The sequence below is a fragment of the Rhinolophus hipposideros genome, assembly GCF_964194185.1.
Source record: "Rhinolophus hipposideros genome assembly, chromosome: 13".
In the NCBI taxonomy this organism is placed as follows: Eukaryota; Metazoa; Chordata; class Mammalia; order Chiroptera; family Rhinolophidae; genus Rhinolophus; species Rhinolophus hipposideros.
In genome coordinates, this window is record NC_138059.1 from 7,417,889 (window position 1) to 7,443,721 (window position 25,833).

Sequence of the window (25,833 nt, forward strand, 5' to 3'; positions counted from 1 at the left end):
AATAGACATTTACCTTCTCACAGTTCTGGAGGCCAAGTCCAAAACTGAGGTGTTCATGAAGCCACATGCCCTCTGAAGGCTGCAGGAAAGAATGCCTCCTCGTTTCTGCTGGTTGCCAGCAATCCTTGGCACCCTTTGACTTGTCGAGGTATGTCCAGTACCTACCCCCATCTCCACGTGGCCTTCTCCCTATGCTTATCTCTGTGTCTCTGTTCCTCTTGGCAGGACACACAAGTCACAGGAGATAGAGCCCAGCCTAATCCAGTACGATCTCATCTTAGCCATCCATGTGCAAAAGAGCCGATTTCCAAATAAGGTCACATTCTGAGGTTCCATGAATTTTTTGTTTTAATTTTATTTTACTGCGGCAAGAACACTTGACATCCTCGTATGAGATCTACCGGCTTACTTGTGCAGCATTGTACACCAGGAAAGAGGGTGGGAGACACGAGAGTCATAAACAGAACCCTAAAATGAGAGTGAAAGGGTCTCTGAGACAGTCTTCGTGCACGTAATGATGTATGTGATGCCTCAGTAAGAAAGGTGACGGGAAACTTTCTGCAACCCATGGTAATGGCGTCCTTGGCGGTGGTCTAGCTGCAGGAACGAGTAAAATTTGTATGTGCGAAGGAGAAGGCACATCAACATCCAGTGAGCAGCAGTAACATCTCTGCTACCAAAAAAAAAAAATTAAATATTTACTTTATAATTAGAATTTAAAATTATCTAATCCAAACACCTAATTTTATATACAGGGCCAAGAGAGAGGGTTCTCTTCCCCAAAATATTTAATTTCCAATTAATACCTTCTTACCCACAAAGATGTAAAGGAGAATGTATGGCCCTTGATATAGATATCAAATTTTGAAGGTAATATAGGATGAAAGTAGCAGACTGCAATAGTAAGTTAAGATGGTAGTTATAGGCCCAGTTCTCTCAATAACTGCAATTAATACAAGTTAACCATACTCATCCATTAAGAGACAGTGAATGACAGATTAGTTTTAAACAATAGAAACATATGCTGTTTACAAAGATATAGAGATATGCAACATAAAATGCATGTAAAGTTAAAAGTAACAAGAGCTTGTGTTCTTTCTTCAGCCCAAGTGTTTCTCTACCTTTGCACAGTTGACGTTTGAGGCCAGATAATTTTTTGTCATAGATGGCTGTCCTCTACATCATAGGGTGCTCAGCAACGTCTCTGAGCTCTACGCAGGAGATGGCAGTGACACCCCTTGCCCCTGTTGGGAAAACCAAAAATATCATCAGATATGACCAAATGCCCCTGGAGACGGGGCAAAATTGTCCCCAGTTGAGAACCACTGATCTAAAACAAGTTATTCAATTTCATCGTTAGTAAGAGGGCAGTAATGATAGTATCTTTCCTCTGAGAAGATTCTGAGGATTTTATGAATACATACATTAGAAGTTTGTAGAAAAATCCCTGGATGAGAATAAATGTTAAATACATTTAAGTAACTGATGTTACATCCATAGTGAAGGTGGAAGTGATAGTAACAGGAGTATGATAGCTGAAGTGTCTTCTAATAGGTGCTACATTTTCAACTTAGATCCAAAGCAGCGAATTGCCTTTTCCATAAAAAGGGAAATATATTCTTTTATTCAATAAATATTCAATAAGCTCTTACTCTGTGACAAGGACTGAGCTAGACTCTGGGAATAAAATAACAAATACTTGTAATCAGATCATAAAAAGTGAAAAAATAAAGCCAACAGAGGGGAAAAAATACAAGCAGAAGAGGGTGGGGAGAGACAGGGAATCATAGAAAGGCAGAGAAATACAGAAAGATAGAGAGGTAGGCAGACAAATCACTACACAAAAGGACAGAGAGAAAAACAAGCAAAAGTCGCAACTAAGAACCATATGTGAAGCAGGCAGGTGTTACAGTGCAGAGCATATCAAAGGGGTCTTCAGCTTCTAATAACAGCAGCATAGATTATCTACATTACTCTGTTTCAAAAATGCCTAACAATGCTAGAGAAGATAACACATAACACAAACATTCTTTTAAATGTGTAGATGAGCGCTCACCAAAGATGAGCGTTAGCTCAACTAGCAAACCCTCGACTAGGATTTGACATCCATTCTTAGACAGATCCTAGGGCTTTGGGTGCAAAAGATAAAAAGTTGAAACTGACACCTCTGCAAAGAAGAGAACTTTGAAAGCCTACACCCTAAGTAAAAATGTAGACTTGTAAAAACCACCCATAAGCCTAGGTAGCCATGTACCGCATGATATAATACATGCAGTATAATACAATACACACACACACACACACACACACACACACACACACAAACACACCACTAACTGTCCTGAAATCCAGGTGAAGTTTTGATGGGCTGTTGGCAGGATAGGTAGAGGATAGTGTAGGGAACCTTCTTTTCTTTGGCTTCATGTTTCTACGTAAGGGGCTTCCTTTAGTGTAGCTCTATTGCCCTCTCCTGATCCCTCATCTTTCCATTTGAGAGATCTTATCTAACTGGGAGATTGGTGAATGAATTGGACATATTTTACTGCAGCATTTTCCTTTCTTCTCTACATTTTGGGATCTGCCAAGTCACAAAAAGCATGTTGGCTTGTTCAGACTGTAAGTTTTATATAGATCTTCTGTGTTTATGACTAGATGGTAAGGCTTTCTAATATACTTATTATTCCTATTTACTGTTAACTACTTATTGGACCTCCTCAAACCCTAATATGAGTCGGCTGAGCCTCAGGTTTGGGGGTTCAATTTACTCTGCCCCATGGTTTAGCTACACAAAGCCCCACAAATTAAAATATAACATAACTTCAAATAAAAGATCTTCCTGAGATGTCTGAGAAAAACGAACAGAAAACAACCATGGAGGAATGCCTACCATGCCAGGAATCACAGGCTTCAGAACGATAAAGCTGCACTGAAGATGGTTTACACACCAAATAGATGATGATGGTGATAACAGAACTAACGTTTTTGAGCAATTCCTATGTGCCAGGATCTTTCTAATTATTCTAAATATAACATTAATACATAGTATCTCAATAAGACAGGTTCTATTAAGATGCTTATTTTACATTTGAGAAAAATCAGGCATAAAGGGTTTCTGTAACTAGTTCCAGATCACGCAGCTAACAAATAGCAAAGCCGAGATTCAACCCGGTGCGTTCTGGCCCAGGTGTGTATTTTTAAGCCTTAACTGCTAAACTTCTTGTCTGCATAACAGGGAAACAAACCATGAGGCATGTCCGAAGCGAAAACAAATTGGGTTAGAACACTACGCATTTCAAATAACAGAAACATAAAATCGAGACTATAAAAAATATGTTTTGAATGATTATAGACACAAAAGAAGAAATTGGAAACATGAAAAGAATGTTATGAAAGAATGGACACATAGAACTTCCATAAATGAGCAAAACAGCCTTGAAATTGACTTCAGCGGACAAGTTAAAGAGCAAATTAAACACAACTAATTCCTCAGAGAAGACTGGGTAATGAAAAATAGATCTGAGAATACCCATAATGCAGCAGAGAGAACAAAGGAATAGGAACTAGATAGATTGTGAGGTTCCAACATATGTGTATTAGTAATTCCACAAAGAGAGGGCAGATAAAATGGAGAGAGAAAAGATATGATGTCTGAGAATCTTCCAGAATTGTAGAAAAACATACATGGGCCCATTAAAAATAACAAGTGATGTGTAGGATCAATAAAAGTAAATCCAAATCTAGACATCTTGGTGAAAAATGCAGAAAACCCAAGATAAAGAAGAGACTTGAGAAGCGGTCAGGGAGAACAAAGAGACTAGCTAAGGAAGAAGTTATATCAGACGAGCAGTAGGTTCTCTAACCAATAAATAATAAATTTAGATCATCAACATTTTGAGAGGAAATGACTGTCAACCTGGAATTCTATACCCACTTAAATTTCCATTCAAGAATGAGAGTGTAGTGAAGGAATTAGAGGAGAAGACTGGAGAGAGGTGACCTCTAAGAGACTCCTCCACTGAAAAACATACTAAAACATATGCTTCATGAAGAAGGAAACTAAACCCAGGAGGAAGATGTAGGCTGTAAAGGAGAATGGTAAGTTTAAGCAGACACATTTGTGGGTAAACCTAAACAATATAAATTAATTAGAAAACAATGATTTTGATCAATTTAGGTGTATACAAACAAGGGGAAGCGAACAATCTAAAAAGGAAGATTAAAGATAAATGTTTGGAAGAGTTAAAGAATTCTGGGTCCTTGTATCCCAAGGAGGGAATGAGAGCCACCAATGGCCGTAAACCAGGCTAAAGGATATTTAAAAACGGAAACAGTATATTGGAAGAAAGCAAAGAATCGTGATGACTTCACTTAAAGTACACTTCGTGTTTTTGCAGATTCAAAATAATTGCGATCCAGGAACAAGGCATCTAAACAAAGAATGTCACTTTTTTTTTGAAAAAACAAAACCCGCAGAGGTCAAAAGGTGTGTGAATCCCTAGAGGCCATTGTCAGGCATCATGGAACAGTGCCTTAGATTTGGAATATCCAGCTTCCCATATTCCAGGGTGTTGCCTAAATTATGTTGCCAAGGGAAAAACTCCAAAGTTTCAGAGCCTTCACACAACACAAGTTTATTTCTCACGCTAACAATAATTTTGACTTTGAAAAGTATGTTGGATCACCATTGTCAGAGCAATAGAGCTGTCACATGTGGCCAGAAGGACACCAGGAACCGGGTTCGATCTATGGATACAGTACAGTGAAGGGTCCACTCTACGGGGAGTTTTCTAACTTTACCTTGTCCCAGATCTCATGAAGTAAACACTGCCTTCAGCCCCTTTGCAACCTTGGTGGCTTCAGTGCTCAAATTACACAAGGTCCGTTGTGCCGCTGTCAGGCTGAAGGCAGATAAAATCGTTTTGATTTTGAACTTCTAGCCATTTGTATGCCCAGGGAGGTCCCTACTGGGACCTCTGCAAGCACAGGGGAAAACCAGGGACGTGAACAGAGGTAGCAGGCCTCTTCTGTGTTTGAGAAGCAGGATTTTAGATGGCAGAGTGAAATGGACTTGTGTGACCGTCTCAGGAACTCCTTTCTCCCTTAAAATTGAAGTTTAAAAGGGCCAGACCTTTTAAAGAAGAACAGTAAGAACAAAATACCTTTTAAAACTTGTTTCTCTGCCTGCAGAGTTCTGTGTATGATTTCTGGAACAGGCTATCCATTTTTTCCATGGTATTCAGAGCACCTGGTCAAATGGGGTGCACTAGTTCAGTTCATCTTCCTGGCAGCCCAAAGGCTGCCCCAAAGACCCTGTTTTCTCCTTTTATCCCCACCTCTGGAGTCACCTTAAAGGTTATGTGAGTGGTAGCATTTCTCTCTTGTTGGGTGGCCTGACCCCTCCATAAATCAGTACTTTAGACTCTCTGGGAAGTATGGCTGATGCGTCCCAAATTGCCCTTTCTCTGTCCCCATTCAACAGTTACCTGGCATTCGACTTCCCGTCATCTACGTTTGTATGATTGTTTTTTTCTAGGTAGCACTATTCTCTCTTGTCAATAGCCAGGAGGAGCAGAACATTAATGAACATGAACCAGTAATTCCCCTCTCTGTGCCTCTCATCCTTACCTGGAAAGTGGATGGTGAGTTGGCCGAGATGACTGCCAGCATCTCTGTGGACATCACCACTGTGGGCTTCCAGGTCTTTGGGAGACTCCCCAGGTAATCAACCACCCGATTTCTGGAGGTTGGCTCACACTTCATCATTCCTTTCCACACTCCCTTACTGGATCGAGAAATCCCAAATGACAACAATAATAATAACTACCATCGATTTCGCACTTGCTCTGTTCTTTGAATTGTACAAAGCACATTAATATACTAACTCTGATCTTTATAGCAACCCCACAATATGCAGGCGACTAACTCAGCCCTACAGATGGGGAAACAGAAGTGGAGAGGTTCAGTGACACTCCCAAAGCCATCCAGGAGCTAAGTGGTAGAGTCAGAATTCAAACCCAGGTCCAGGGGCTCCTGGAGCCATGCCTGTCAACTCTAACAGACAGCCTGTGGCCTCATGAATCTCAGTGTCACCTGTTCCCAGCATATCTCCTGGAACAGACTGAGGGTAAAAAAAATACTTAATTAAATAAATAAAGTCAGAGTGATGTCGTCCCAGGAATTACAGGGGAAGTGGATACCTATGCTTTCTCACCACTGGACATGTCCTGCCTTCACTCCTCTGTCTTTGGGAATCTAGCTTCAGTCTCCAGCTTTCAAAGCTCAGGCCAAGAGCCACCTCCACCCAAAACACATCCCTGATGGCTCTTAGCTGTCTGTCTTTCTCCTGCTTCTGAAATCATTCAGTATGTGTTACCGATACATCGTACATTTAATGTATTTGACATATGGGGTGTTAATCCCAGTGTCCTGGAAAGAGCACCCCCAGAGAGGAAGTGTGAAATCCAGGTCAAGTACAGATTCTGACCCTCTCTGGCAGCATGGACTTGAGTATCCAAGAGAGTCTCAGTCTTGGTTCTTTCCCTGCAGAACAGGAATCACATATGCTCTGGCCCCCTCACTAGTCTGATGGAGGACAAACTCAACTTGAAGTCAGCCATACTCAACCCTTAGCCTGAGGTGCCTGCCATAGAGTGTGCTCTCAGTGATTATTCAGTGTGAGGTGGCAGCTGTTCTTTTCAAGTACAGTGCCAACTTACAGTACTGTTAATGAGATGATCATAAGCTTCGTGCCTCCACAAAATGTACAGCCGGCCCTGAGAAAGCAGACTCTGGCTTCTTTTTTTCATCACAGCCTATGTGCAGACATTCATCATTTTTCACCTATATTACTGAAATAGCTGTTTATTATATATATATTTTTCCTTTTTGACTTTTTTTCTCTATCCTCCACAATCAACCAAATGGATCTATGTCCATCCCCTGAAGAAAGCCATCAGGCTTCACCATTGCTTGAAAGACAAACTCCTTGGCCTATATATAAGGTTTTCCATGACCGTGAACTTCTCGCCCAGCCACACCTCCTGCCACTAACAAACTTCAAATTCAGTGGTCCACCCACCTTAAGGTTCATCTTATATGATGCCCCTGGACCAGTGCCCTAAACTGGCCACATGTTCTGTAGCTCACTATACCATGGGGCTGCTCCCCCAGGGGAGACAGGTGCCATCAATTCTGATCAAGCCAAAGTTGCCTGCCATTCCCCAAGCATACAGAATGGCCTGGAATGTGCTTCCCTCTCAACTTCCTCATCGTAGAACGGCCGACCTCATCTTCCAGGCCCTGCTCAGATATCACTTTCTCGGGGATGTATTTCTGGCTCTCTCTGGCAGAATCAATGGAGCACTGAGCGTTCCATCAATATCTGGAACTCACTGTGACTTGAACACTTGTCATGTGATATTGTGGATGTTTGATGCGTGTTTTCTCCACCCCAGTATCTATACTGTGAGCCCCTAGAAGGCAGAAACTTCTGCTTCCTCTTTGCCAGTTCCTGACACATAGAAAGTATTTTTTAAATATTATAAAGTTCAGAGGCAAATAAGGTTAGCAACCTTATTTAATCAGAGACCTCACCCAACGACTGCACATACAAAATGTTTCTGTATGAAGGTAATTGGCGCTACTATTAAAAATCATCAGAAGGGAAAATAACCGTAGTGAGAATGAGGAAGGCTGGAATAAAAGTTAGAATAATATGGGTACGGTAAAAACGGTAGTGACTACGCAATGAAATTTCTAATGAAATGAGCAGTCGATTTAAATTAGGAACTATTCACACAAAAAATGTGAGAGTAAGTTGGGAAACAGTTAAAAGGAGCTTATGTGGGAATCAGATCTTGTCAGTTTTCATATTTAAGAATGACAGCTCTCAGAACATGAAAGGGGACCTAAAAGTTTATGACGTGGAAACACAAGTGCACCGGCTGGACACTCACCCATAGTTGTTGACTGATTGTCATTTAAAACATGTGACATGGGACGGGGAGGGGGGGTCGTTTTTAGTGTGTGCTATTGCGTGCGTATTAACTGCTTTGCCCAATTCAACAACAAATGTTCCAAGAATCACTCTGAAAATATTCCTTTCTTAAATACTTTATAAAATGACTTATCAGCCATTCATTTTGTCAGCAGAATATTAATTAATCAATATTGTTTAGACATTGGGGAACTGAATCAAAATCTGGCAGACTTGGGTTTCAATCCTGTCTCTGCTACCAGCTCATTTTCCTCCCAGGATCTCAGTTTACCTTCTTGCACTAGATGAACAAAAGTTAATGCATATTATGTTCTGGGCACTCATCTAAGCACTTTATGTATTAAATTGTGCAAACTGCATAACAATCTAAGAGGCAGTTACTACTGTATCTGCATTTTTCAGCTGAGGAAAGTGGGGCATTGAGAGGTTAATCAACTTCCAAAAATCACACAAACTAGGAATAGAGGAAGCAGGATTTTTAACCGGCTCATTTAGCTCCAGAGTCCATGCACATAAGTTCTAGTGGCACCCAGGGAAGGACAGTGGAGTGATCTGCCCTGGGTGAAGGCAATAAGGAAATGCATTGTCTTAAAGAATTTTAAAATAATGAAAATATACCTCACTAGATATCAGTCTGCTTTTATTATCACCATCCACTTGCAATTCTGAACAATGTCAGTGAGAAAATACACATCCCCCCTAATTATTTGTTCTTCCAAGTCACAACAATTGTTGTAACTACTGTGGAGTTTTACTAGCATGTATGCAAGCTTCCAATTGGCTCATTGATTGTCCATGCACGAAATGAAAGTTGATTCAAAGAACTTTCCTGACCCAGGCTGACCCAGCTACACACATCGATTTTGAAAGTCAGTTCATAACGATTCGGAATCATTTTATTTCGAGTGCAGTTATAGTTCGTATTTCCAACCCCTGTGGGAATACATATTCCTATATTTAACAAACAGGTGAAAAATAAACAATGATGGCACAGTGATGGGAAAGATAAAGATAAAGGATTAGAGTTGCCTCAATTCTGTCATTCTTTGTGACCACTCAGAGTGTTTATTTCCATTTGAAATTTTAAACCATGAAAACAGTGTGAAATGCAAGGTGTGATATTTTTATCAGGCAAGTACAAATTTTAGTTCGTGCATGAAACATACTCATTTCACTTTCATGGTTATTAGTGAAAATAATCTGTCCTGCATCAAAACCAGATCTGCTTAGGTAGGTAACAATTATGCTAGATTTGCCACTGAGTTTTTAAGGACAAGTAGTCTCTCTAAATGTCCTATCTCATTGAAAAATGCCACATTTCATGATTATATCAACCCCCATTCTTCGTATTTCTGAACTTAGGCAGCTCAGAGTACCTGCAATCCTTCTACAAAATGAAGCAGGGAATAAATGAACAGTTAGTTTATAGCAGGTCCCTCAATCCTCTTCTTCATTTCTTCTGATGCTTCCTTCTCCACTGTGTTCCTCAGAAATGTGGTGGCCAGACCACCGTGCAAGGTGAATGTTTCTTTGCAGCTTTGAGCCCAAAGTGCTCCCTGGCTTCATATCATCCCAATAAATCCTTGCCGTTTCCCCAGATGTACCATGATCTTCCTCACCTCATGTGTGTGCCTGTTCTTCCGTCCACCTGGAGAACCTTCTCCCACTCTTCTCCCTCTCTGAACCACCTTGTCTGCTGGAAAAATCCCACTCTTCCTTTAGGACTCACTTCGTATGTTGGGGTCCCCTGAGCATACCCTCTTGACAGTTCTGGGCAAAGTCAATTGTTGTTTTCTTATTGTACACTTACGGCAATCTCCTACTAGCTTGGCTACATATCAGCTTTCCCTTCTCCCGCCTTAAAGGTGACTTCTGGAGCTCAGGAATAACTTTCTTTGTATTTCTATACCTAAAAGACCCCAAACGAAGCCTGTCCCCTAGTATGACTTTAATAAATATTTAGCTAATAAATTCAGGATCGAGGTCCAGTATTTTATGATTGCTTAGGTTGATGGCCCTAAAGAAGCACATGATATTTAAAACAATAAAGGAAATTATTTAAGCCGGGCCTTCCTAGAAAGCAGTCTGAGGCCAATCAGAACTGCTAACTTTTAATGGGCCTGTAATGCCAGTGCACAGGAGAGAGGAACATAGGGAAGAGAGAGGGAAGCAGGGAAAACAAATACAGGTGAGGGTTACTAAACAGGTCCCTGTTTCAGCTGAAATTAAAGGGAGAGCGTTGATTGGTCATGGGCATGACCTGGAAAAGCCAAATGGGACCACCATGTTTCACTGCCTCAGAAAGAAGAAGAGTGAGAAATTTATCTGCCAGCTCCTTTCTGGCTCCTTACTCTCACTGGTCCAAGTTTGTCCCATGGGCGCCAGCTCCACCATGAAGCTTGGGTACGTTGCCTGTCCCTGCCTCCCATCAGCCTCTTGGGAAGCCAGAGCCTCTGGATCTGGTGGGGTCAATGTAGGCTCTGTTGCTACCACACTTCTCATCACTGAGGACCCCTTGGGGGCCATGCTGAAGCCTGGCTCTGTCCCCAGAGGAGGCAGTGGTAGGACATAGTGATGGAAGCAGCAGTCTGGCTTTGCTACTGTGGGAATGGTAGGAGCCAACGTCAGGGAAAGGGGAAATGACTGAAAACAGCAAGTATATATGTGGGATCCACTAAGACAATTGACAATGACTAGCAGCTGAAATGTACTTAGCATTTATACTAGGTCAGACTCGATAGTGGGCCCTGGGGCCCCAAGAGTGAGCCAAAAGAAAAAACACACACAGAAAACACTGTCCTTCTTCAAATGGTCTGGCGGGAAAAACAGACATTAAACAAACAACTGCCAAGTAAATTAAAAATAGCAAATGTGAAAAGCACAACCAAGAAAAACTTAGGCTATCTTCTCAGAGCCTCTGATAGTTGCTGACCAAATAAGGCGGAAAACTTCCCTCAGGATATAATCATGAAGTAGAAGTATTAAGAATGAAAAAGAGTGATCCATATGAGGAGAAGGAAAATACAGACAACGGGCAACAGCGGGGGGGAGTCCACTGGCAGTGAGCGGTAATGCTTAGAGAATGGGATGAGAGGTGACGATTGGGGCCAGGTGATGATGGAGAGATGGATGGAGTCTGGGTCAAGGGACGCCTTGGAGTACATACTGGGGATTTGTGTCTTAACCAGAAGAGCAATAGGGAGCTACCAGAGGAGATGAGCAGATTTGGTGTACGTTAAATTGTTGACCGGGTCAGCACTGCCACAAGATCATGCTGACAGTGAGTGGAGAAGAGGATAAACAGAGGCGAGAGGATGGAGGGACACCAGTTAAGAAGGTATTGGAGCTCGGGCTGAGGAAGTGACAGTGGAGTTGAACTAAAAAGTAGGAAGATTTGAGAGATGTTTGGCTATGACAAGACATCTTACAACAGCAGATGAGACAAAGCTGGACAAGCATTGTAATTGCATGTTATTATATAATAACCCTAGTTTTACACCAACCTCACATGTCCCGAAACCTGGGGCTTATGCATGGCTTGAATTATGTTTCTTCTGAGTACATCACTCTTCCCCAGGTGATGTGCATTTTGATACCCTCTTCTGAGACGTGGTGGGGCACACTTTCCTAGCAGCCAGGTATTCCACTACTCAAGAACAAGACATCGTCTACAAAAGGAAGGATTGTTCTTTCATCTCCTTTTCTAATGTTTAGTAATCTATTAAGACGAATGCCTGAACTGACACTTCTCCCAAGAAGACATACAAATGGCCAACAGACATGACAAGATGCTCAACTTCACTAGCCAGTGAGGAGATGCAAATGAAACCCACAATGAGATACCACCTCACACCTGTTAGAACAGCTATTAACAATAAGACAAGAAATAACAAGTGTTGGAGAGGATATGGAACAAAAGAAACCTTCAAACACAGCTGGTGGGAATGTAAATTGGTACAGCACTATGGAAAACAGTATGGAGATTCCTCACAAAATAGAATTACCATATGACACAGCATATGGGGTATCTACCTGAAAGTTTTGAAAACATTTATTTGTAAAGATATATATACATCTATGTTCATTGCAGTGTTATTCACAGTGGCCAAGACATAGAAACAATCTATGTATCCTTTGATGGATGATTGGATCAAAAAGATGTGGTACATATATACAATGAAATATTACTCGGCCATAAGAAAGGATGAAATACTGCCATTTGCAACAACATGGATGGATCTTGAGACTATCATGCTAAGTGAAATAAGTCAGACGGAAAAGGGCAAGAACCATACGATTTCACACTCATGTGGGATATAAAACCGAAAACAACAAACAAACAAAAAATAAACTCAAAGACACAGACAACAGTATAGTGATTACCAGAGGGGAAAGGGGTTGAGGGAGGATGAAGAGAATAAAGGAGGTCAAATATATGGTGACAGAAGGAGAATAAACTCTGGGTGGTGAGCACACAAGTGCAATATACAGGTGATGTGTTACAGAATTGTACACTTGAAACTTATATGTTATTAACCAATGTCACCTCGATAAGTTTAAAAAATAAAAGGATGGTTATCCGACTCAAAAAACAAAAACAAAAAAGATGGATGCTTGCATGGATTTCTGGGATTATACATTTAAAAAAAATAAAAAAAAATGATAAGCATATGAATAATAACCAACATCTTAATTTTCTAGCGTGGATGGAGAGAGTGAACTCTCTCCTTGAGAAACTTCGTCCGGGTCCTCAAAGCCCAGGACGGGAGGCCAAAGAGATGGGCCATTCACAGTCTGCAGAAATGTAAGCAAGATTCTTCACTTCACTGCTTCTTTCTCCTCATCTTTACAAAGACAGAACACAGTCTGCACTATTCACCAAGTTGTGGTGCAAGCCAGTGAGAGTTCTCTTCAAATAAACTGTAAGTCACTTACAACAAGGGATCATTATTATTTTTATTACCACATTATTATTACCACAATAGGAAATGGTAAAAGGACAATTGAGTGTAGTACAATGCAGTATCATTTGGGATTTCTTTTTTTTTTTTGTTTTACTGTAGCAGGAAATATGATACTTAAATGCTGGGAGTAGAGAAAAATTCATTAAGTTTTCTTATAAAATATAATTCTGATAATGAAAGATTAAAATACCAAGTATTGTGAAAGATATTAAATATTCAACTGTATGAAACATCCAAAAAATCCCATCAAAATTCTAATAGGCAACTTGCTTCTTATAATAACTTTCATTTTAGAGTGGATTTTACGCTTGAATTGGCCACATGTAATTTCTGATTAATATTTTTAATGAAACTCTTTCAAACTTTTAATAGTCACCACAACTGAAAACTGTCTTTGTACGACAAGGTGATAATAAAATGTAAAACCATTTTACAACCACTCAAAATTTGCAACAGCTGAAATTAAATTTACAGCATCTGAAAGGTCTTCCATTGACAAACGTATTGAAATTTCTTGTGATAATGTGAGTGGACCTCAAATGCAATCAAATGTTTTTAAATAGAGTATTCCAAAAACAATGCAGGAGTTCTCATTGGAGAACATGCATGAATTGTTAAGGCAATTGTCATTCTACAACTAGTTTGAACTAAAAGAGTATAAAAGAACTATCATTAAAAGAGCATGTCAACAGCAAGTTGAACAGAAGCATCCAATCATTGTGAAAACAGAGACCGTGGCCTGGCCCCTAGAGCTGTGGCTTGAGGACGTTGGAGACGCTGCCTCTCCACTTTTCCATCACTCCCCCTACCTGGGCTGCAGGCTGTGCTTCTAGGGCACCTGGACATGGATTTCTCCCTCAATTTTGCAGACGCCTGGTCCTCAAAGGGCGGAAAAGTGCTCCACGGCTCAGGCTCCCCTGGCCATGTTTCACTTTAAACAGTAGAACAGGAAGAACCACATGTTGCTTATTCTGGTGGCCTTGACCTCAGTCATTAGTCCCCACTCTTCATGCAGAAGCTCCCATGAATCTCTGAAGCCAGTGATCACAGGATCCTGGCACCCACAGTGATCAGTATGACAAAGGGGCCCCAGTGACCCACGCCATTCAAACCATGTTCTGGAAAACTCTAGTGCAAAAACCTCTTCCACCCTCAGTAAGAGGAAGGCAAGGGTATGTGGATATGGGGAACCTGCAGAGCTGGTGTCAGTACTCATGTGTGCTGGCATTCCCGAATGGATGGTAACTGGTCCAGATTACCAACAGGCCCCGGTGCTTCGCCAGGTCTCTTATCTGTTCTGCAGTGGAATACAGCTCTCTCTTCTGAACAATGTGGTCATTTTAACTAGCTTTTAAATCTAAAGGTGAACATGAGGCAACAGAGCATTTTATATGTAGGTTGAAAATAACGGCTAATGGTGCACTTGCACCCACATGACACTTCAGACAATAACGCTCATTCGTATTCCACAGCTCTCGTCAGGTAGCAAACAGGTCAACATAATTCAACTGGTGGCTTATGTTTGGTTGAGCAATCATCAAGGAGAAATCATGATTCATTACAAATTCTATTAGTGGTATCTGTTAAAAGTGGTTCAATATTTCTCTGAAAGGGAGAAACCGTCTCTACTTCCTTTTTAAAAAAATTCTTTATGCACAGGGAAAACTTTAAAATATGAATCCAAAGAACTACATTTATCAGTTATCTTACATGTGGCCTTAACTACGTCACTTAAAGTCTGTGATTCAGTTTTCCACCTATAAACCGAAGACATGCACCAAAAGTACCTTTGTGGCCACACAACTCTAAAGTTCTAGAATTTTACTTTTGATTTATCTCTTTACATTGCTCAGTTGATTAGAACTATTTTGCTCAGGAACTGTGTGTCTTCCCAGATATAAAATTTCATTCAGGTTGTCATTGAAAGTCAAGAAAACCAACTAATGGAGTAAAAAAGACTCAAGCTTTTAGGTAACATTTTAGGTAACGTGAGCAGGGCTATTTCTTTGCCTCCTGGGATATTTGCAATATAGTCAGTGCTCACCAGGTACCGGGTGAATTGAAGGGATCCTTGCTGAATGCATAATCTTGCTTGATTAATTTGGGAGGTTTTTAGTTTTTCTTACATTCACTTATTTGTTTTTACTCTTGTTTTTTGGAAAAGGACTTCTTTGCTTGAACTTCTCTCAGCACTAATGCTGGGTGACATATAAGAATTGGGGGGGGGGGCGGGTCCCATCATGGGTAAAATCACCAGAAAATCTCTTTCTTGATTCATGATAGCTTCAGCCGAAACGTTCAGCATAGTGCACAGAGCTGCCTTCCCAGGGAGCTGCCTTCCCAGTTGTTCATTTGTCCATTGATTTTTTTCCCAGGAACATTTGTTAGGTATCTACTACGAGCCAGGTCCGTACACCTAGTGCAAAGGATATGGTGGAAAATAAGAAGCACAATTGTCCAATTGTCATGGAGCTATGTTCTGAAGGGAAAAGGGAAAAAAATATGTGACCTAGTAGGTGACCAAGAAATTTTTCAGATAGTAGTAAGTGTTATGAAGAAAAATATATACTGTATACTGGGAATAAAAGGATGAGCAACATTGGGGTGAGGAGGGACAACATCTTAGGGGAGATCAGATGACAAAATAAAGGCGATCGGTGGGAGTTCTGGGGAACCAGAGGCCAGCCAGAGGCGGGGTGAACACAAACGCCCTAACATCTGAAAGGTCTGGGAGACTTGAAGGAGCCGTGTAGGTCATTGTGGCCATAGAGTCCTGGGCAAGGGGGAAAGTGAAATGAGAAGTTGTGAAGTTCAGAGAACAGCATTCAGGTCTCAACGGGTTGCTCACTAGTTGTGTGGAATGAAAACACCTCACTTGGCCTCTTTGAACCTTGTCCATTACGGGAGATGATACTTACCTCATAGGATTGCTATGAGTCCTGCATCCGTACCATTGGCGAGATTTCAGTACCATCCTATGGTATACCACATGAAATTGGAATTCCCTAACACGGCATCCCAGGTGGTCTTGACGTGGGGTCTCGCTACCTTGCTAACATTACTCTAGCAGTCTTTTAGTACTGAGTAAATCAGCGGCTTAGTGAACACATGTGTGGGACACGAATGAATGAAGTTCCCAAGGTGGTGTGGAGTTCCACTTTTAACGTGTAGCTTGTCTAACTAACCTTGCGTGTCTGAAAGGATGTGGCTAGGAGATTCTCAAAGACTCATTTTCTGATTTTGCATAAAGTGCTCAGTTTCCAATTTGTCTAAATTTCTTTAACTATATTTCAAGAGCTAATTGGGCTGCGCATGTGGTCACACACACACATTCAACAACTATTTTGAAATGTCATAAGACATAAAGACCCTTAGTCGCCAGTACTAACCACGATGTGCTCAGGATGGATGTGATTTGCCCAGTGTTCTGCTCTCTGGGCTGTAACATTGCCTTAAAGTTAGGATTCAGGGCCATATATACGTAGGAGCTTCGTCACCTCCATCCAAAAGAGAATCCTACTAGTTCCACCAGTAGACAATTAGTGATGTTGAGCAAATCAGTTAATTTTTCTGAAGCTCAATTTTGCAACTCTACTAATCAATAGCTTCAGAGCCATAATAACAAGACCAGCAGCAGCACCTTGAACCCATAGCCCCTTCTTTCTCAGCCTCTTAGACCAAGCTTCCCTTTGTCAAGTCTCGGTCTTAAAGCCCTTACCCCTAGAGGAAATCATTTTCTTCCTCAGCCAGACAAGAATAATCTTGCAAAGATTTACCTTGATGTTATTACATACATGCAGCTGACCCTCTTGAACTCTCTACTTCAGAATAGGTAGGCGTTTGCTTTATTTTTAAACACAGCTAAGTGTAGATTTGAACAGATAGCACACTTGGACATCTATAAAAAGAAAATATCAGTGACATACATTAGGAAATACAGTCCTGAAGCTTTCAAAGGGGTACTCTTCCAATTAACTTTTCAACGCAGAGTCATCAGTGCCCATGTTTTCTGGAAAATACCATTTTCTCTGCCATCAAGAGCATTGAGCTGTGCTACGTTTCATTTCTTAAGAGTACTCACTCACGTCTCCTGGATGTTCTGCCAAGCTGCTCACCCTCATTCTTCAAGTTTTCATTTAGGCGCTTTATAGATCTTACCAGATACTGTCAACGAAAGATTTTGTAGACAACCTCATGGAAATATTTCAAAGGGTAGATTTGTGGTCCTTTGTCTATTTGAGGGCCAGGGACAGATGGGCCTCCTGTGCTGGGGCCCCCACTCCCAGCCACCACTCCACTCCCAGCCACTTTAGATAAAGTTGGGGAGAGTCTTAGGCTCCGGGCACATGGAGAATTCATAACCAAATCCTGCCTTGGAGCCATCAGCCTCACCAGGAACTGAAGCCAAAGAACAAAGCTTTATTTGCGATGACCTCCTTCCGGATTTCATAGTCACACTGTCTAGACACTATTTATCGGCAGTCCCCCTGGGATTTGTAAGGAGTACACTCAAGTCTAATTAATCAATCTGACTAAAAGTATGTACAGTCGTTAGAGAGTAACCACAGCTTTAATGAAGACAAAAGGGCACCAGATGGCCCCTTTGGTCGTAACTTGGGCTACTGCATCTCACCCCTCCCTGAGCTTCCCCTCTCTTGCCTGACTCCCCCAGGCCCCCTCATTTTCTCTCATACCTCCAGGTGCCTTTTCTCCAGTGATTTCGTGGCAAGCACATGAACTTTAAAGCTTCTGAGGATACTATGTCCCATTCCCATTTTTTTAATTATCCAAATTAATTGCTGTGTAATCTTTATGAGGCCTCAGTTTTCTCATCTGTACTATGGGGGTAATGATATCTACCTTGGAGGGTCATGTAGATTCAGTACATCCCACTTGCCTATCTCAATCTTCCTTCTACTCTTCCTTCCTCTTTCCCTTCTGTATCTTCTTCCTTTCAAAACCTTTTTTTTTTTTTAAACAGGACTTTATTGGGAAACAGTGTGTACTTCCAGGACTTTTTTTTTTCCAAGTCAAGTTGTTGTCCTTTCAGTCTTAGTTGTGGAGGGCTCAGCTCAGCTCCAGGTCCAGTTGCCGTTGCTAGTTGCAGGGGGCACAGCCCACCATCCCTTGCGGGAGTCGAACCAGCAACTTTGTGGTTGAGAGGACACACTCCAACCAACTGAGCCATCCGGGAGCTCAGCGGCAGCTCAGCTCAAGGTGCCGTATTCAATCTTAGTTGCAGGGGGCAGAGCCCACCATCCCTTGGGGGACTCGAGGAATTGAACTGGCAACCTTGTGGTTGAGAGCCCACTGGCCCATGTGGGAATCGAACTGGCAGCCTTCAGAGTTAGGAGCACGGAGCTCTAACCGCCTGAGCCACCGGGCCGGCCCCTCAAAACCTTTACCATCTTTCCTGTGTGCCTCCTTCCTCCCTCTTACCATTCCATTTTTCCTTCCTCCTTTTTTAATTTCCTTCTTTACCCTCTTTCCTCTCCTCTCCTTTTTCATGTTTTCTTTTTCTCACCCTCTCCCTTTACCACCAGGAGTCATCACAGGCATAGTAAACTTGAGACTTCTCTGGATGTCTGGCAAGGCTCACAAATTTCAAAAAAACTAAAACACAAGAATAGCACTTGAATTGGCAAAGTGGTTAAGGTGTTTGTTGTCTGTTGTCGCAATAAGACTATCTTTCCCCCATTGTCTTGGCAGGAGAGGAATACACAACAAAATAGGATTGAAAAGGGGAGGAAGGAGAGAAGCAGGAGAGAAGAAAAGGCTGGCCTCTCCTGTTTGAGATCTCCCGTTTTATGCCTTGTATTAATTGTCACTGCAGAGAAACAGATGTGACTGATTGGGACACTTGGAAAGTTTCAAACATGTGAGCACTTTAAATCAGTTCTCAGTGACATATATGATCATGACTGAATCTAGAAGGTTGTTTGTTTGGACTTTTTTTTGTAACCTACTTTGGCTATTGCAGTAGAATCAATCTCTTCTCTCTGCCTCAGTCATAACGCCATGCAATTTTTTCTTATCATACTGGTAGTGTCGGAGGGGTGAACTAGTCACATCAATCCTGTTTCTCACTTCCCCAGCATCCCTTATAGTTTACATGGTCATGCCATCTAATTCTGGCAAATGACATCTAAGTAGCATCTGGTAAAAAGTAGTGGTTTAGAGGAAAGCTCTTGCTTTTCTAAAAGAAAACTAGAAATATAGATGTAGGAGGCTGGCAGCTATAGGTCTGCCCTCTTCCTTTGCTTTCAGGCTTGAGTATAGATGTGATGACTGGACCTACAGCAGCCCTCTTGTAACCATGAGGTCAAGGAGCATTTCCACTCAAACGTCTTTGAGATCCTGACTCAATGCTTATAATTACCTACATTGAGAAAAATGAACCACTGTCTATTATATTTAAGCTAATTATTCATTCAAGTATTACTGTGGACTGAATTGTGTCTCCTCAAAAATCGTATGTTAAAACCCTAACTCCCAATGTCATAGTATTTGGAGATAGGGCCTGGTAATTAGGGTTAGGTGAGGTCATGAGGCTGGAGCCCTCATGATGGAATTAGTGGCTTTATAATATGAAGACGAGAGAGAGTGCATACAGCAAGAGAACAGCCATCTGCCAGCCAGGAAGTGGGCTCTCATCAGAAACCAAATCAACTGGCACCTTGATCTTGAACTTCTCAACCTCCAGAACTGTGAGAAATAAATGTCTGTGGTTTACATCACCCACTCTATGCATTTTATTATGGCAGTCCTAGGGGACAAATACAGGTGTACTGTAACTCGTAGCTAAAAAATATTTGCTGGATTTTGGAAAGAAATTAGATTTTGGAAAGAAATTAGAGTCCTAACTCTTCCACAATCCAGATCTGAGTGGGGGACTTATTCTGGAGACATGGGAATGTGTTCAAAGCATCTTCCTGAGGTTTTTTACAAAGTAGCACTAAGCCTGGTACATAACAGGTACTCTCCAAACCTGGTCTCACTTCCCTTGGGAGGGATCACTCAATGAAGAAGTGTCCCTATTAGAACCCAGTGAAAGATTCCCAGTGCTATAGGCTCTCTTTTCCTTATTTTGAGGTTTATTCTGCTCCAATTCAGGAAAGTATAGATTATTTTCTGGCCTGACTACTTTTGCATCTGTGGTTTGCCTACATGAGAGTCAGTAGCCAGTTAGTTACCAAAACTGGGTAATTTTATACTCATTCATTTAAAGCTGTTTGCTAAGCTTGTACTATCTGCCAAGCCCTGGAGAAGGAGTGGCCAATAGGGGCCATGGACTCTGCCCTCAAGAGCTTACATTCTAATCCGAGAAAGCAGAAAAGAAGTAAACAAACAAAAAAGTATGATAACTGCAGATAGTAAGATATGTAGGAAGTCAACAGATATTTTTGCTTGAAAAATTCTGGGAGTTGGTAACTTAAGTAGGATCACCAAGGATGGCTCCTCTGAGGGGAGGGCTTCAGAGTGAGACTGGAATGAGGCAGAAAAGCTGTGATCCGGAAAATCACTCTGGACAGAGGGAACACCAAGCACTGGCAAAAAGCAGCTTGTCCTCGCTACCTTTCCTTCTCAGCTAATAATTGAGCTTTGGTACATAGTTGTCTTTCAAAACCTGGTACAAATATCTTCTCCTGGTGTCTCCACAGTATAAACGAGTATCCATTTGTCCATCAATGTATGAATGAATGCATGAATGAATTAATGAATGAATTACAACAGGTATGAAATATTCCTAAGTACAACAGGAAGCTACTAAATAATTTTAGATAAAGAAGTGATATCATCTCATTTCATGATGCTCCCTAGCCCAAGTCACCCATGATTTCAAATAAAAATTATCACAGGAGCCACATAAAACATCTCCTTCCTATATCCTATAAAAATAAGCAAACGCTTTTCTGCCATTTTGACTACTATGTAACTAAAAGTTGTTGCTGTTGTTATGGTTTTGGTTTTGTTTTAAGAAACGTATCGTTTACTGGGGCAGTCAGAGAGTGTATCAGTTATCTATTGCTGCCTACCAAATAACCGCAAATCTTAGGGGCTTAAAACAATAAACATTTATTATCTCACAGTTTATATGGGTCACACATTTAACAGCAACTAAACTGGGTGGTTTTGGCTCGGAGTCTTTCATGGGGCTTCAGAGAAGCTCTCAGCGGGAGCTGCCGCATCTGAAGGTTTGACTGGGGCAGGACAATTCACTTCTAGGACGGTTCGCTCACGTGGCTGCTGGAAGGAGGCATCGATTCCTTGCTGGCTTTGGTGGGCAGGCTTAGCTCCTCGACAGGGCTGCCTGAGTGTCCTCACAACATGGTGGCTGGCTTCCCCCAAAGCGGACAATCCAAGAGAAAGCAAGGCAGAAGCCACAGTGTCTTTTATGACCTAACCTTGGAAGGGGCATATCACCATTGCTGCTGCACTCTAGTGGTCACACCGACTAATTCTAATATATTAGAGGGGACAATGCAAGCGCATGAGCACTAGAGGAGGGGGGATCGTCTTGGAGTTTGACTACCACAGATGGGCAAGGAGGTGGTGACTGGATAGGCCTAAAATGGAGATGTATAATTTGCTAAGCAAACAGATAGTAGGGGTGATAAGACCATCTGTGTCGCCTACCCAAGATCCATCCCCCACTAGAACACTGGGAATGTGACTCCAGGTCCTGGCTGAGCAGAGAGCATGGGATGTAGTTCTGGCCAGTAAGATATACGTGGAAGTCTTCTAGGGAGTTCTGGAATGACTTTTTTCACCTCTGATAAGAAGGAGGTACTCAGCAGAAACTGGCTTTTACCTTTCTATGTGGTGTGAGACAATGAATACTCAGAGATGCTGTCACCATCTTGTACCCATGAGAAAAGAGCCAAAGAAATACTAGACTCACCAGTACAAAGCCCCTTATCTAATACACTTCCTGAACCAAACCGGTAAATGCCTATGTTCACACTTCTTGTTGTGCAAAAGAAAAACAAACTCCTGTTTGTATAAGCCACTCTTATTTGGGTTTTCTCAATATTTGTGAGCAAAAGCATTTCTAGTTTATAGAGGCATTTCACCCAGACATAAGAGGCCAGGAAAAGCTTCTTGGAGAAAGTGACATTCATGCTTAGAGCAGAAAGATGGGGGAGAGCAAAGGGAACAGTAAATCCGTAGATTCAGAGAGAAGAGAGAGAGAGCAAGCAACATGTGGGGAACTGAATGAAGTTGAGTGTGCTCACAGACTGAGAACAAGATGGGAAGCTGTGACAGAGGGAACAGCAGAGAGAACCAATAGCCAGTCCTGAAGATCTCTGTCTTCAATTTTAAGGCATGTGAGGGCAAAGCAGAGCCACTGCAATGTTTTCAGCAAGAGAGGGGCATGATTGGCTTGGGGGACAGAGAGGTGGGAAGTTGGGGTTCTTTGATAGATACAAAGTTTCAGTCACATAGGAAGGGGAGGGGTTCGGGGGATACGTTGCACAACAAGTGCATATGGCTGACAGTATTACACTGTAAATTTAGAAATTGCTCGGAGGGTAAATTTTATGTCATGTGTTTTTTTCCCACAATAAAAAGAGAGTGACATTATCATATTTTTAAATTTAGAATGATCACAGCAGCTGGAGAAAGGAGGCAGACTCCAAGTAGAGAGACATGTTCAGTCTATTGAAAGCATCTAGGTGAGAGAGGATGGTAGCCAGAAATAAGAGAACGTGGAGCAGCACTGGAGGTGGGGGAAGAAGAAGAAAGTTGTGATCTATCTTGTCAGTAATTCACATGTGTTTTTGAGTGGATGGGGCCTTTTTCACCTGTGATAAGCTGTACCACATGCTTTATGTGAATTACCTTTAGGCTTCAGAAAACTTGGCAAACTTATTATTTTCTTCCACATTATGCATGTTCTAAAGTGTTAAGTAACTCGATCGAGGTCACAGAGCTAGCACCTTGCAAAGTCAGAACTCAAGAATAAGTCTTCCTGACTACAAAATCAACTCATTTCACTAAGGATTCCAGTAAGGATCTCAGGACAAGACCAATCACTTCCAAACATTTTTTTTTTTTTTTTACTGCAGTCTGCATTAAGAAATCTACTTTAAATTGTGCCCAGTACCTATTGTGTGCATGTGTGTAATGTTATCCAGATCTAGTTGATTCTCATTGGATAATGAGAGTTCAAACATCAAGTTGGATAATAAGTAGTATGTTAAATTGAACTTTATAATTTGTGGATTTCAGGTAATGTCATATCAAGAGTTTGATAAGGTATTATTCTGAAATGTTATCAAATTTTCTTCTGTTCTTCAGAAAGGAAGAATTGGATGCCATAGAATGCCTTTCTATGTACAGAGTAGCAGCAAGACATAATTATCCTTAAGATTCTGTTTTACTCTTTTATTTACCCTTTGTGAATCTCCTGTGTTTTTTGTATGTGTATTTTATTTTGAGATATTAACTCGGGGGATTTGCTTTTGTGTGCTCCCTTTTGTCCTTTCCTTCATTCAAGTTCTCTATAAATCACTTCCAGAAAGAAGGAACAGAAAGCAAAAGTCGTCTTTCCGTCTTTTGTTTTTCATAAAGGCTTTAGAGTTATAAAGAGTAAGAAAGTGCAAGGACGGATGGGAGCGCACAAGAAAAATCAGCTGGGCTTGGGAGAAACATAAAGCAAGACATCTCACCAGACTAAAGGAGATACTCGCAAGCTGGGGCAGAAGGAGAGAAAGGGAGAAACACACAGGGAGAGCTGTTGTATCCTAAATAATGGCTTCCCAGTAGTGCCCTGGGGAGGCGCCCTCACCCTAAAGACAGAGGAAGGGCAATCAATGTACTATGTCAAGCTCATGGGGCCTCAGGCAGACAGAGTGATGGAGACTCTCGGGGGATGTGTTGTAAGGAAGCAGTGCAGAGTACTGTTCCTGCTGGCGCCACAGGGATGTGTGAGCAGGACCAAAGATTGCCTCAGTGGTGACCTGGAATGGTGGATGTGGAGTGGTGACCTTGGCCAGTGGAAAGCCAAAGACCAGAGGCTATGCATGTGCATGGGTGCCTGCATGCCCTCCTCTCCCAACTCCCACATAAGAGCCTGCAACATGGTGTCTTCCTGGAATTAGGAGGGTGCAGATGAAAGCCTCAAAAAGGATGGGAATTCAACGTCTCACCAACTGGTGAAGACAGAAATACACTGATTTTTGAAAGGTGAAGAGATATGTTTCTTTCACACTCAATTAATGGACAGATTCATATATGCAACTCCATAAATTCCTATAAATACATTTATGTAATATATCTACATATATATTTATGTTATATATATTAGCCTAAATATCCTAAATAGATCTCAAAAATCTCCGGGGGAGGGAGGGACAGAAATACAGTAAATATTTTTTTAAAAAAATAAGAAGTTTTGTGCTATTTCAGAATTGAAATAGCAATCAGGTAGATTCTTTAAAAAATAAATAAATAATAGAGAAAAACGATCTGCTTTGTTTCCCACTGAAGTTAATCACTTTTGCCCCAAGATTCCATATGAGTCAAATTTAAAAAAACAGATCTTAAACCATGGCCAAAACAAGATTTAGTGAGAAGGTACACTAACTGGAAGCCCTTTTATTTTTTTCTTTCATTACTACTTCTTTAAGCTAGTTTCTTAAGGATTTCTCTCATGCGTGTGTGAGTGTGTACACGCGTGTGTTCCTATTATCTTATGATTTCAGTAAGTGAAGACTTAGTAAGTGATATCACAGTAAGCTCATACTCTAGTTAAACCAGAGGCTAGAGAATCATCTTTTAAGAAGAAGAAAATGTCTATCTCCCTTGAAGATTTCTTCCTCTGACTTGCCTGACTGATGAATTTGGCATATAAATACACTGTCTCAGAATTGTCTTCTCACTGATGAGACTTTCTTCTCCTTCCAGGCACCAGAATCTAATTTAAACTAGTTCCTGTGAAGATCAAAAATGTATCCAGTGTATTTTTTTCCCTCTTGCATTTTACAAGGCAAAGAAATACAAGCTAGGAGTAAAATAGACATTTTGTTTTTTCTATTGTACACCTTACTGCTTTCCAGATGAAATGTGAGTCCAAAGTTTTTAATTCATGGACTGTTTTCATGGATGAGCTCCACTTCCTTTAGACATTGACTTTTCCTGGAGTTCTATCAAAGCAGTTAATGCCTTTGATATTTCCTAAAAGCCATGCTTCCTGGCAAGGCAGGCATGCCCTCCCCTCCCTTCCCTCCAGCTTTATTGAGGTATAATTGAAATTAAAATTGTTTGTATTTAAAGTGTATACAAGGTTAGGTGCAACTTGATGTTTTGATGTATTTATGCCATGTGAGTTAATCACCACAGTCAGGCTAATTAACATATCCATCACCTCATATACTTACCATGTTGGTTTTTTATTCCTGTGCCTGTGTAGACAACATTTAAGATCTACCCCACTAGCAAATTTCATCTACTTTTCCTTTAAGGGTTTCCAGCTTGGGAAGCTCTGCCATGTCACAAACACCCTCCTTCCCTTTGGAAACAGGATCTCTATGGTTTCAGATCCCCTTCCTGAACTGAGTCCATCTTTTCTTTTACATGTGAATATTTTATATGTCTTCAGTGAGCGTTAGGGTTTCTATGGGTAGTTTGCAAAGGGCATACAGCTCTTATAAAATTTAAATCCATGTAGTAATACTGTTGACCTAGGAAGTCAAAGATGCACTGGAAGGAAACAAAATGGGTTTTTTTGTGTGTGTTTTTAAAAAAACATATCTACCATAAATGTAGTCAACGGTAGGCAGTACGTCACAAAACAAATATGTTATTTTCCTGTGGGGCAAGAGGATGTTTCCCATATAAAACCACCACTCAAACGAAGCAATGTAGCCC

General features: G+C 41.2%; 1 long non-coding RNA gene across 1 annotated transcript in view; it reads right to left on the reverse strand.

Annotated features, from left to right (window-relative positions):
* Positions 1-213: 213 nt before the first annotated feature.
* Positions 214-25,833, reverse strand: part of LOC308506618 — a 30,792-nt gene continuing 5,172 nt past the window's right edge. The window contains exons 2-3 of the long non-coding RNA XR_013994742.1: positions 1,122-1,244; positions 214-670 (exon numbers count right to left, since the gene is read on the reverse strand). This is a non-coding gene — a long non-coding RNA (uncharacterized lncRNA). The remainder of the gene's footprint in view (positions 671-1,121; positions 1,245-25,833) is intronic.